The sequence below is a fragment of the Miniopterus schreibersii genome (assembly GCF_964146895.1).
Source record: "Miniopterus schreibersii genome assembly, chromosome: 1".
Lineage (NCBI taxonomy): Eukaryota > Metazoa > Chordata > Mammalia > Chiroptera > Miniopteridae > Miniopterus > Miniopterus schreibersii.
The window spans coordinates 80,751,498-80,761,648 of NC_138101.1; positions in this window are offsets into that span (position 1 = coordinate 80,751,498).

Sequence of the window (10,151 nt, forward strand, 5' to 3'; positions counted from 1 at the left end):
TTCTTCATTTATTTGGGGTTTTTTTTAGATTCACTTATTGATAGATATGTATTGATTGCCATTTTATTGTTCATATTATTGATCTTTTTTCTTTTTCTTCTTAAAGAAGACCTTTTAACATTTCATGTAATACTGGTTTGGTGGTGATGAACTCCTCTAGCTTTTTCTTGTCTGGGAAGATCCTTATATGTCCTTCAATTCTAAATGATAGCTTTACTAAATAGAGTAATCTTGGCTGTAGGTCCTTGCTTTTCATCACTTGCCTCTCCCTTCTGACCTGCAAACTTTCTGTTGAGAAAGCAGCTGACAGTCTAATGGGTGCTCCCTTGTAGGTAACTAACTGCTTTTCTCTTGTTACTTTTAAGATTCTCTCTTTGTCTTTAACCTTTTGCATTTTAATTATGATGTGTCTTGGTTTGGGCCTCTTTTGGCTTCATCTTGTTTGGGACTCTCTGGGCTTCCTGGACTTGCGTGTCTATTTTCTTCACCAGGTGAAGGAAGTTTTCTGTCATAATTTTTTTGTATAGATTTTCAATTCCTTGCTCTCTCTCTTCTCCCTCTGGCATCTTCATAATGAGAATATTGGTATACTTGAAATTGTCCCAGAAGCTCCTTATATTATACTCATTTTTTAAAAAATATATATATATCTTTATTGATTTCAGAGAGAGGAAAGGAGAGGGAGAGAGATAGAAACATCAATTATGAGAGAGTGATTGATTGGCTGCCTCCTGCACACCCCTGACTGGGGATCAAGCCTGCAACCTGGGCATGTGCCCTGACTGGGAATCAAACCCCAATTGCCTGGATCCTAGGTCAAAGCTCAACCGCAGAGCTACATCCGGCTGGGCTATACTCATTTTTTTTTTTTTTTTGGCCATTCTGATTGTGAGGCAGGATATTAAGAAGTGGAATAAGGGAAACTAAGACAAAATAATTAGACAAGGCCAAATAATTTGAGCAATTTACAGCCAATTAATAAAGCACAATATTTTATCTCCCCTAACCAGGGATACTTGGGAGCAAATGGTTTATATGTTCCAGACTCCCAGGGAAGATTGGCCTTGGTCCCAGTCCCTCTTCAATAATGTTCTTTAAAAATAAAACTAACCAGAAAATAACCCTGGCCCCTCTATACACACATTTTGATTAATCAACATATTGAAGGACAACATCAGAAAAGCTAATAAATATTCTGTTGAGACCCTGCCTGCCTGAGACCTCCTCTAGGATTCCAGCTGGCCAAAGAAAGATAAAAAAGCCTCAAGACAAATGATTCACAGCATGCTCTTGTTAACGCATGCCCACACCTTGAATCTCTGCTTTTTTTCTCCTAAGTTCTAAGGGACCTCATGAGACTTGCAACCAAGGGAGCAATGGGCAACATAAGCTCATCCTGGGCTTCCCCCCAAACCTATCTCCAAGGCCCCCTTTTTCTCTGATTTCCCAGTGAGCTCACTTCTTTTACTGTGACTTTTATTTCTTAGAGATCCAAAGCAGTCCCACCTAGGCTCTCTCCTGTTGCTTCTTCCCTCTTAAGCCCTTCCTTTGTTTCACTGTCCCCAGCTTTAATAAACATACTCTCAAAATCACCATCACTCATACTGTGAAATCTTTCCTACATAAAATCAAGAACCTACACACTGTCAGTAGACCCAAGGCAAACCTGCTCCAGGACCAGACCCTGTCCAGTAACAATTAGGTGTTTTCTGCTTTCTTATCTTCCAAATCTCTGATTTGACCCTTGCTTCATCTACTCCACTGTTGATTCCTTGTAATGTATTCTTCATTTCAGTTAATGTATTCTTCATTTCTGACTGGTTCTTTTTTATGGTTTCTATCTCCATTTTTATGTTGCCTACGTCTCTGTTGAAGTTCTCCTTAAGTTCACCTATTCTTCCCCTAAGTTCATTGAGCATCCTTATAACCGGTGTTTTGAATTTTGCACCTAGTAGATTGCTTCTCTTCATGTTGTTTAGTTTTTTTCCTGGAGTTTTGTTCTGTTCTGTAATTTGGGACCTGTTTCTTTGTCTCCTCATTTTGGCAGTCTCCCTGTGTTTGTTTCTATGTGTTATGTAGAGCTGCTATGTCTCCTGGGCTTGGTACAGTGGCCTAATATAATAAGTGTTCTGTAGGGTCCAGTGGCACAGCCTCCCTGTTCATTCCAGCTGGGTTCTCCAGGTGCACCTCTCCCCATTTGGGCTGTGTACACTCTCTTATTGTAATTAAGCCTTGATTGCTGTTGGCATGTTGATGGGAGGAATTTAGCCCCATGCCAATGGGCTGCAAAGATTGGATGCACCCACCAACTACTGTGGAGGATCAGCTGTGCAGGGCTCCACCTCACAGAGCAGAACTTACTTCAGGGGGGCTCTAGTGCCCTCAAGTGTGTCAATCATGGAGGTGGTTGGGTGGTGCTTCAATGTGCTCTGAAGCTGTCCACCAGGTGTGCTGCATCTGGGACATCCTGGTAGGTGAAGCCAAGGTCAGCACCACCTATGTTCTGCCCTGAGCCACCCAGCTTGAGCTACAGAGCTATCTGTAGATGGCTGCTACTTCTGCTGGGCTTGGAGGTGCCCAGAGAAAGCCAAGCTGTGAACCTCAGCTGGCTGCTGATAATGCCAGTCCTAGGGCCACTTAGCAAGTGGTACAGTGCATGCTAAGGCCAGGTGCTACTTGTTTGAGAGATTTTAGGAAAGTCTGAAGCATGAACCAAGATAGTCCATTCCTATGGAAAAGCCACTGAAAACAGCTTGGCTGGGTCCACAAGTTTAATGGGGCTGGGTCTCAGGGAATCACCAAGGCAGGGTAAACAGTGTTAGCCAGATTGATGGAGACTCAGATGGTTGATGAAGACTCAGATATGGTGCCCTCCTGCCAGCTCTGTGGGGGAGGGGAGGGCTTATCAAAGGAACAATGGCCTCTACCAGCATTTCTTTCTGGGAGAAAGCTGCCCACCCCCAGCTCTCGCCCTGATGCCAGACAATTTAGTTCCTCCCTGTATGTCCCTAATGCCTTTTCAAGCTGCCTCCTTAATGCTGGAGGTCAGAGGGAGTGATTCCGAGTAAGTCTGTGTGCTGGCCCTTTAAGAGGAACTGCCTGGGACTCCAGCAGCCTCCATGTCACTCAACCTCAATCTCTGCTGGGGTTTTTAGCCAGAAGTTGCGGGGACTTCTCTTCCCAGACCTGGAACCCTGGGTTTGGTGCCTGGTGTGGGACTGGGACACCTAGCTTCTCAGTGGGGACCTCTGCAGCCGAGATATCCCTCCCTATTTTTACCCACCACCCATGGGTGTGGAAGCAGCCTATTCTGTGTCTCTGCCCCTCCTACTAGTCTCAATGTGGCTTCTTCTTTAAATCCCTAGATGTAGGATTTCTATCCAGCTAGATTTCAAGCAGTTCTGAATGATGGTTGTTGTACAGTTTAGCTGTAATTTTGATATGGTTGTGGGATGATGTGGGCACCACATTTCCCTTGCTGCCACCTTGATCGGAAGTCGGGAACTCATTCTTGATAATCATAGATTTGCAAGGTAAATGTTATTTTTAGAATAATTAATGCTAGGTCTCAATAAACCAAGTGGCACAACTTCAATCAAATTCCTGATAAAGCAAATAAAACTACAAATAGCATACTTTGTCAATACAATACAAAATGAGAAATACAATTCTTATTGCTGGTCTTACTGAGATTCTGGGTTTCCCTAAACTCTGCTATCCCTGTGCCTCGCATACCCATTTGCAAAATGAGGATCGTAGTCTTTGTTATCCAAGAGCGGTAGTTTTGAAATTTCTCCATTCAGCAGTATCATTAGAGAATTCTGATCATCGCTGTGAATCTGGTGGGACCTGTGAATCTGCATTTTTGCAAGCATCATAGGTGATTTTTCTTGCAAATAGAGCACATGGTGATAAATATTGCCTTGAGCCATGGAAAATAACTAATAGGAGAGATCTTCTGGTAAACACAAAGTCTTCTTATAAATTGTGAAATATAGCGCTGGGGGGAGCAGAGAATAACGCCTGTAAAGAGTACTATCAGCAGCATCATCATCCTCATCATCATCTAAACATTTCTCTAACACTTACAGATCTCAGAGCTTCAACCACCCAACGCAGGAGCTTGGCTCCACCACAGTCATGCTCAGAGCCCTGCCAGACTTCCACTCCCCCAGACGCATCCTGCCACTGTAGCCTCCTGGCTTGAGACCAACGCCTGGCTCTCCACATGAGAACACCACCCGTGACTGGCACTTCGCACCAGATGCTGGCTCTGCTCACTTCTATTGCGTAAACTCCCCTCTGTGTGTAACCTGCGTGTGACTCTCGGCTTATTGAGAAGGTCTCCCCTAATAAGCCTGGCATTGTGGAAAGGCAGGAGCGTGTGTGACTCCTTTTGGGGATGCTTCCTTGCTCATGATGATGTCCCACGTAAAATACATGGAAAAAGGAGAAAGTCCACATTAACGGGTGAAAAGATGCCTGAAATATTCTAAGAAAAAGAAACTCTCTGGTTTGCTATTTCTAACTTAGGGAGCTTACCCAAAATGTTTATGTTTTACTTAGCAGTTTATTACTTAGCAGTTTATTACTTAGCAGTTTATTCTCATCTGCCTCCAGTTTACCCTTAAAACTCTTTCTCCCTGTCAGCATCATTCCATCTCTTTCTAGGGTTATCTCCTCTGCCTTTCACTGTGGGGGGGTGTTCTTTTATTCCCAATGAAATTCATTTTTTTTTTTAAGTACTACTAAACTCGGAACCTCTAGGGCTTTAATCCAAATTGCTAGTTTTCCTAACCCCTCCCACGTCTCTGTAAACCTAGAGACACTTATAGAACTTTCTGACCACAGAAAACAGCAGGAAATGGCATTTATGTAGAAAAATCCGGACTGTGCTGAGACAGAGTCCTTTCTTAAACCACTTTCCAAGCACTGCACTGACATTCAGCAGTGCAAAAAAGGGCCAATATGGCATTTACAAAAAAAAAAAAAAAAAAATCACACCGAACAAGAAAGCCCAACTCCATTCCAAGGATTGGCTCCCTTTCTCGTTAAGACATAAGCACAGCAAAAAATTTGAAACAAAATTTACTGAAGAAAGAGTCTTTGTGGACAGGAAGAGATGTGAAATGAATGATTTTGTCTGTTTGATTTTTTCTGCTTCTTTTACCGGAGAGAAGCTCCTCACACCATATGTATCCACATGTTGTTTTAAAGTTTGTGATGTTGTTTTTATTAGCACATTTTCTTGGGCATAATGGGAGTTTACTTCATGACCAATTTAGGACTTGACACTTCATCTTAATACAGGAGCTTTTGGAAGATGGGAACTTCAGGTGCCGAGGACCATGGCTACAGTGCATGTGTGCACATATAAGAGACACTAATCAATGACAATTCCTTATTGATAAAGAACAGAAACTTGTAAATCTGAACAAACTTATAAATAACAAGTTAGAATAATATTAAGTTGCTTGTAAAATTTTTTCTATTTTACAAAATTTGAGGGAAATTATTCCAGTAATGTCAATATTATGGAAACTTCAGATATCATCATTTTTTAATGATTTTATGAGAGAGACACACACACAGATTTGTTGTTGCATTCATTGGTTGATCCTTTTTTTTTTTTTTAATATATCTTTATTGATTTCAGAGAGAGGAAAGGAGAGGGAGAGAGAGATAGAAACATCAATGATGAGAGAGTCATTGATCGAGCCCACAACCCAGGCATGTGCCCTGACCAGGAATCAAGCCCCGATTGCCTGGATTCTAGGTCAACGCTCAACCGCTGAGCCACGCCCGGCCGGGCATTGGTTGATTCTTGTATGTGCCCTAACCCGGGATCGAACCGCAACCTTGGCATAAAGGGAAGTTGCTCTAACCAACTGAGCTATCTATCCAGGACTAGATATCATCTTAACATCAAGATTTCATGAAAAAATAAGACAAAGAAATATAACAGAAATATATTTCAACACATGTAATGAAAGAAGAAAATTACTGAACATGTCCAGATAGAAATATTTTCAAGAATGAAAATGATGAACCTAAGTATGAGTTCTGGTACAAAAGAGTTTTGCCGATCTGTGACTTTTTTTTATGGTAATATTATGTAGGCCTAGTTCTGATTTTTGTTTTTAAGTTTCCTTCAGACCTCTGCGATTCCTAAAGAAAAGAAAAAAAAGGTGGAGGCAAAGGAAATTTAATCTGCGATTTCCTGTTCAACCTCTGATCAATTAGTCTTACCTTCTCCTTTGACATTCATCAAGTGCTCAGTGACAAATTAGCTGTAAGTCTGAATTTCCCCCAAAGAAAGGGAAGAGAGAACTTCCACACCTGTGAGGTAGTTACTGAAGTTTACTTAAAAGTGTCTTCTTTTGATTGCTTTTGATGCTAGCACTTAAGTATGTCTGATGCAGAAGCCCAAATCCTGTGATAAATCATTTCTACTTGTCATTTGGATGTACCCTTTGGAATGAAAAATTTCAGGGAAAATATTGCCTGATCCTTATCAACAGCTCCCTACTCAGACAAAAGAGAATTTACAAGAAGTTTGGCACAAGAAGCTTTCAGCTCCTTTTGTTTACTGTGTTAATGAATGCTCTTTAGTAATGGGGCTGACATCAAGTACACATGGCCATCACTTGTCACAGTAGCTGGGGGAGAATGGGATCATCATGAGTTCTCTACAGAAATAACAAGCTCCTATATATTGCATAGAAAAAGCACGCTAGAGAACAGAAAGCTAAAAAGAGAAACAATCTGCAAGAATCTGTAGTATCCTAAGTATCAAATGTGATGAAAAGTAGCTGTTTCAGCTGTTTGTTTTTATATCTCAAATCAGATATTTTAGAGTAAAAAATTAAAATTTAATTAAAACTCAAGAAAGGAATAAAAAAGTAATAAGAAAACTTTTCTGAATGTTAAGGTTGTCTTTAATGGAAATGGATTAACCAAGAACTGAAGAGAATCTCTTTACTTGAAGAATAATTTGAGATCTCCAGTAGAAACATTATCTATGTATCATAAATAAGTTACATTTAATCCTGCTCAGTTAAACAGATGAACCAAATGGTGATTAGAATCTGTTCCTTTCCTAGTTCTGTGATAGACTGAGGAATATGTCCTGTTATAGCTTCATAAACAGGAATACTGGTACATACATATTTAACCCAAATACTTCTTCTGGGCATCAAAATTTAGTTCCTTTTTACTATTACTCCTCTCATGCTGTTATCCTGGCACTCCAGGCTATTTACTAACTTTTTTGCCCATCTCACCAGTCCTCCGCTACCTTTGGAGAACCTCTCTTGTAGCAAAGCTATGCTATTTGCACTCTTCCTTTATAAGTAATTTACACACTCCAGTCTGCCTTTGTAGAAGTTAATTCTGTCCAGTGGGAAAATTTCCACAAATACATGTTTCCTCTCCTTTTAAGACCTTGAAAACTACCAACTCTCTGAATGGACATTTCTCCAAAGAAGACATACAAATGGCTACTAAGTACATGAAAAGATGCTCAGCATCATTAGTCTTTAGGGAAATGGAAATGAAAACCACAATAGACCATTTCATACCCACTAGAAGGGCATAATAAATAAGACAAAAACAAATGTTGGTGAAGATATGGAAAAACAGGAGCCTTTGTATAGTGTTGGTAGAAATGAAAAGTGGCACAGTCACTTTGGAAAACAAAGATTAGCATTCTCAAAAGAGTTCAATGTAAACTACCGTATGACCCAGCAATTCTAATTCTACTCATAGGTATTTACACGAGAGCAACAAGAGTGTACGTCCAACACACAGATGTAAACATGAATGGTCACAGCAGCATTATTCCTAATAACCCAAATCTAGAAACATCCTAAAGGTTCATCAACTGGTAAGTGGATACACACGGTGTGGTACAGCCATATAATAGGATACTAATGAGCCATGAAAATGAACAAACTGCTGACACATGCTACGTCATGAACAAAGCTCAAAATCACTGCACTAAGTGAGACTAGACCACATATTGTGTTTATGTGAAATGTCCAGAAGAGGCAAATGTATAGAGACAAAAGGTAGATGAGTGGTTGCTTGAGCCTGAAAATGGGAACAAGACCTGTATGGTTTTGTGAACCAATGTCACCCCAATACATTCAACAAAAATGAAAAATTAGAAAATATATTATGTAGGGACACATCCAAGTGCAATAACACCATAGAGTAAAGCAAGGAAATGAAAAATGCAAAACAACAATGTTCTCTTTCTTAAACTGGGTGATAAATATACAGATACTCTTTTTTTATTGTTTAGACTACGTTATAGAGTGTCTTCTATGTATATTTTCGCATTTAAAAAATCTCTCCAGTCTAAAGCAAAATCAACTGTAAATTGGCATGTGGGATTTTACTGGGGGGATGAACATGTTCTGAAACTGGTGATGCTTAGCTATACCATTGAGTAAAGTCCCTTAAAACCATTGAATTATACACTTGAAATGGGTGATATGTAAAATTTATTCAATGAAGTTTTCTTAAAAAAGCAACAACACACCAACTCTACTTTTTTCCTCAACTCACTTGGTCTAGAATCATCCTTTGATTCTATCTAGAATCACCTTAGTTCTTATGAACTCATTTTATATGATACGATTTATGTTTACTGATGTAATGCTACCTGTAAACATCCATGTGGATAACTGAAGAAGCTTTGGAGAGCCTCTTCATTTATATTATTTATTATTTTATTTAACAAATAAATACCTATCAGGGGCCTACTATGTGCCAAATCCTGCTATAGATGAAAGTAATATAGCCACCGGGTTTCTGCCATCATGGTGCTGACATTCCACAGAGGACACCAACAGGAAACAAACGAAAAATAACAGAATTTTCAGATGCAATAAGTTCTATGAAGAAAAAATAAAGTAGGATAAGAAGATATATAGAGGTTGGTGGTCAGGAAAATCACCTCTGATCAAGTGACATTGAGTAGAAAAGTGAATGGTGTGAAAGAATGACACAGGGGAAGGCCCAGAAAAATGACTTTCCCAGCAGAAAATGTTGATCATAAAAGCCTGAAAGAATCAAGCCTGGTCAGTCCCAGGAACAGCAAAAATGACTGTGGTTAAAGGCCAAGGAAAGAGAGGGGGAAACAGAAGGCAAGGATTGAATCGCATAGGGCTTTGTGCGCTATGGTAATGAGAGGATTTCAACAGGAGTGACAAAATCACGGGGGCCGCTGTATCAACTGGGGGAGGGCAAGAACAGAAGCAGAGAGGCTAGTTGGGGAGCCATTGCAGTAGTCAAAGTAAGAGATGATGGTGGTTTGAACTGGAAGTGGGTGGAAAAGCAGGGTGCTAAAGGTCAAGATGGTTGAAAATTATTAAATCAGGATTGTCATTTTCCAAAGGTCAGGAAGGTTGCCCATTAATACCCTCTGTATATTGGATGCAAATAAAATTTTCTTAGTGTAGGAATAATATCAATATATAAAATAATTTGTGTAAACTCTATCTGGGAGTAGAACTCCAACTCTAGATTAAAAGTTATTTTTATTTTTAGAAAAATCACTGTTACTGCATATCAGTGTAAAAGTGCTTATGTCCTAATTGGAAAAATGAGCAGATGACATGAACAGAAATTTCAAAATAGAAGAAACATATGAAGAAAATGTTCAATCCCAATAGTGACTGTGGAAATGCAAATCAAAACATGAGATACAAGATAAATCTATGTGATTGGCAAAAATTAAAAAGTCCAGTCATGTGAAGTTATTGGCACTGGATGTGGAGAAGATGGAAGAGATGTGGATCCACAAAATTTCTTATGGATTGTTAGTAAAATTGTAAATTAGTATGATGGTTTTGTAAAATAATTTAGCACTCACCTCTTCTGTGGCCCAGCTAGTCCACTCTTGATATGTACAAAAGAAACGCTGGCATATGTATACCCTGTGATATGTACAAGACATTTAATAACATCACAGTTTAAATAGCAAAACCCTAGAAAAACTTAAGTGTTCATCAATAGGAGTACAGGTGAGTACACACAATATGAAAATGAAAGAAAGGAAATTATGATCATGAGATTCAGGGAGATGGTCAAGCTCCTTAGGTTGGGTGAGGTGTCTGAGAATAGAATAGGTTACCAGGTGGCAG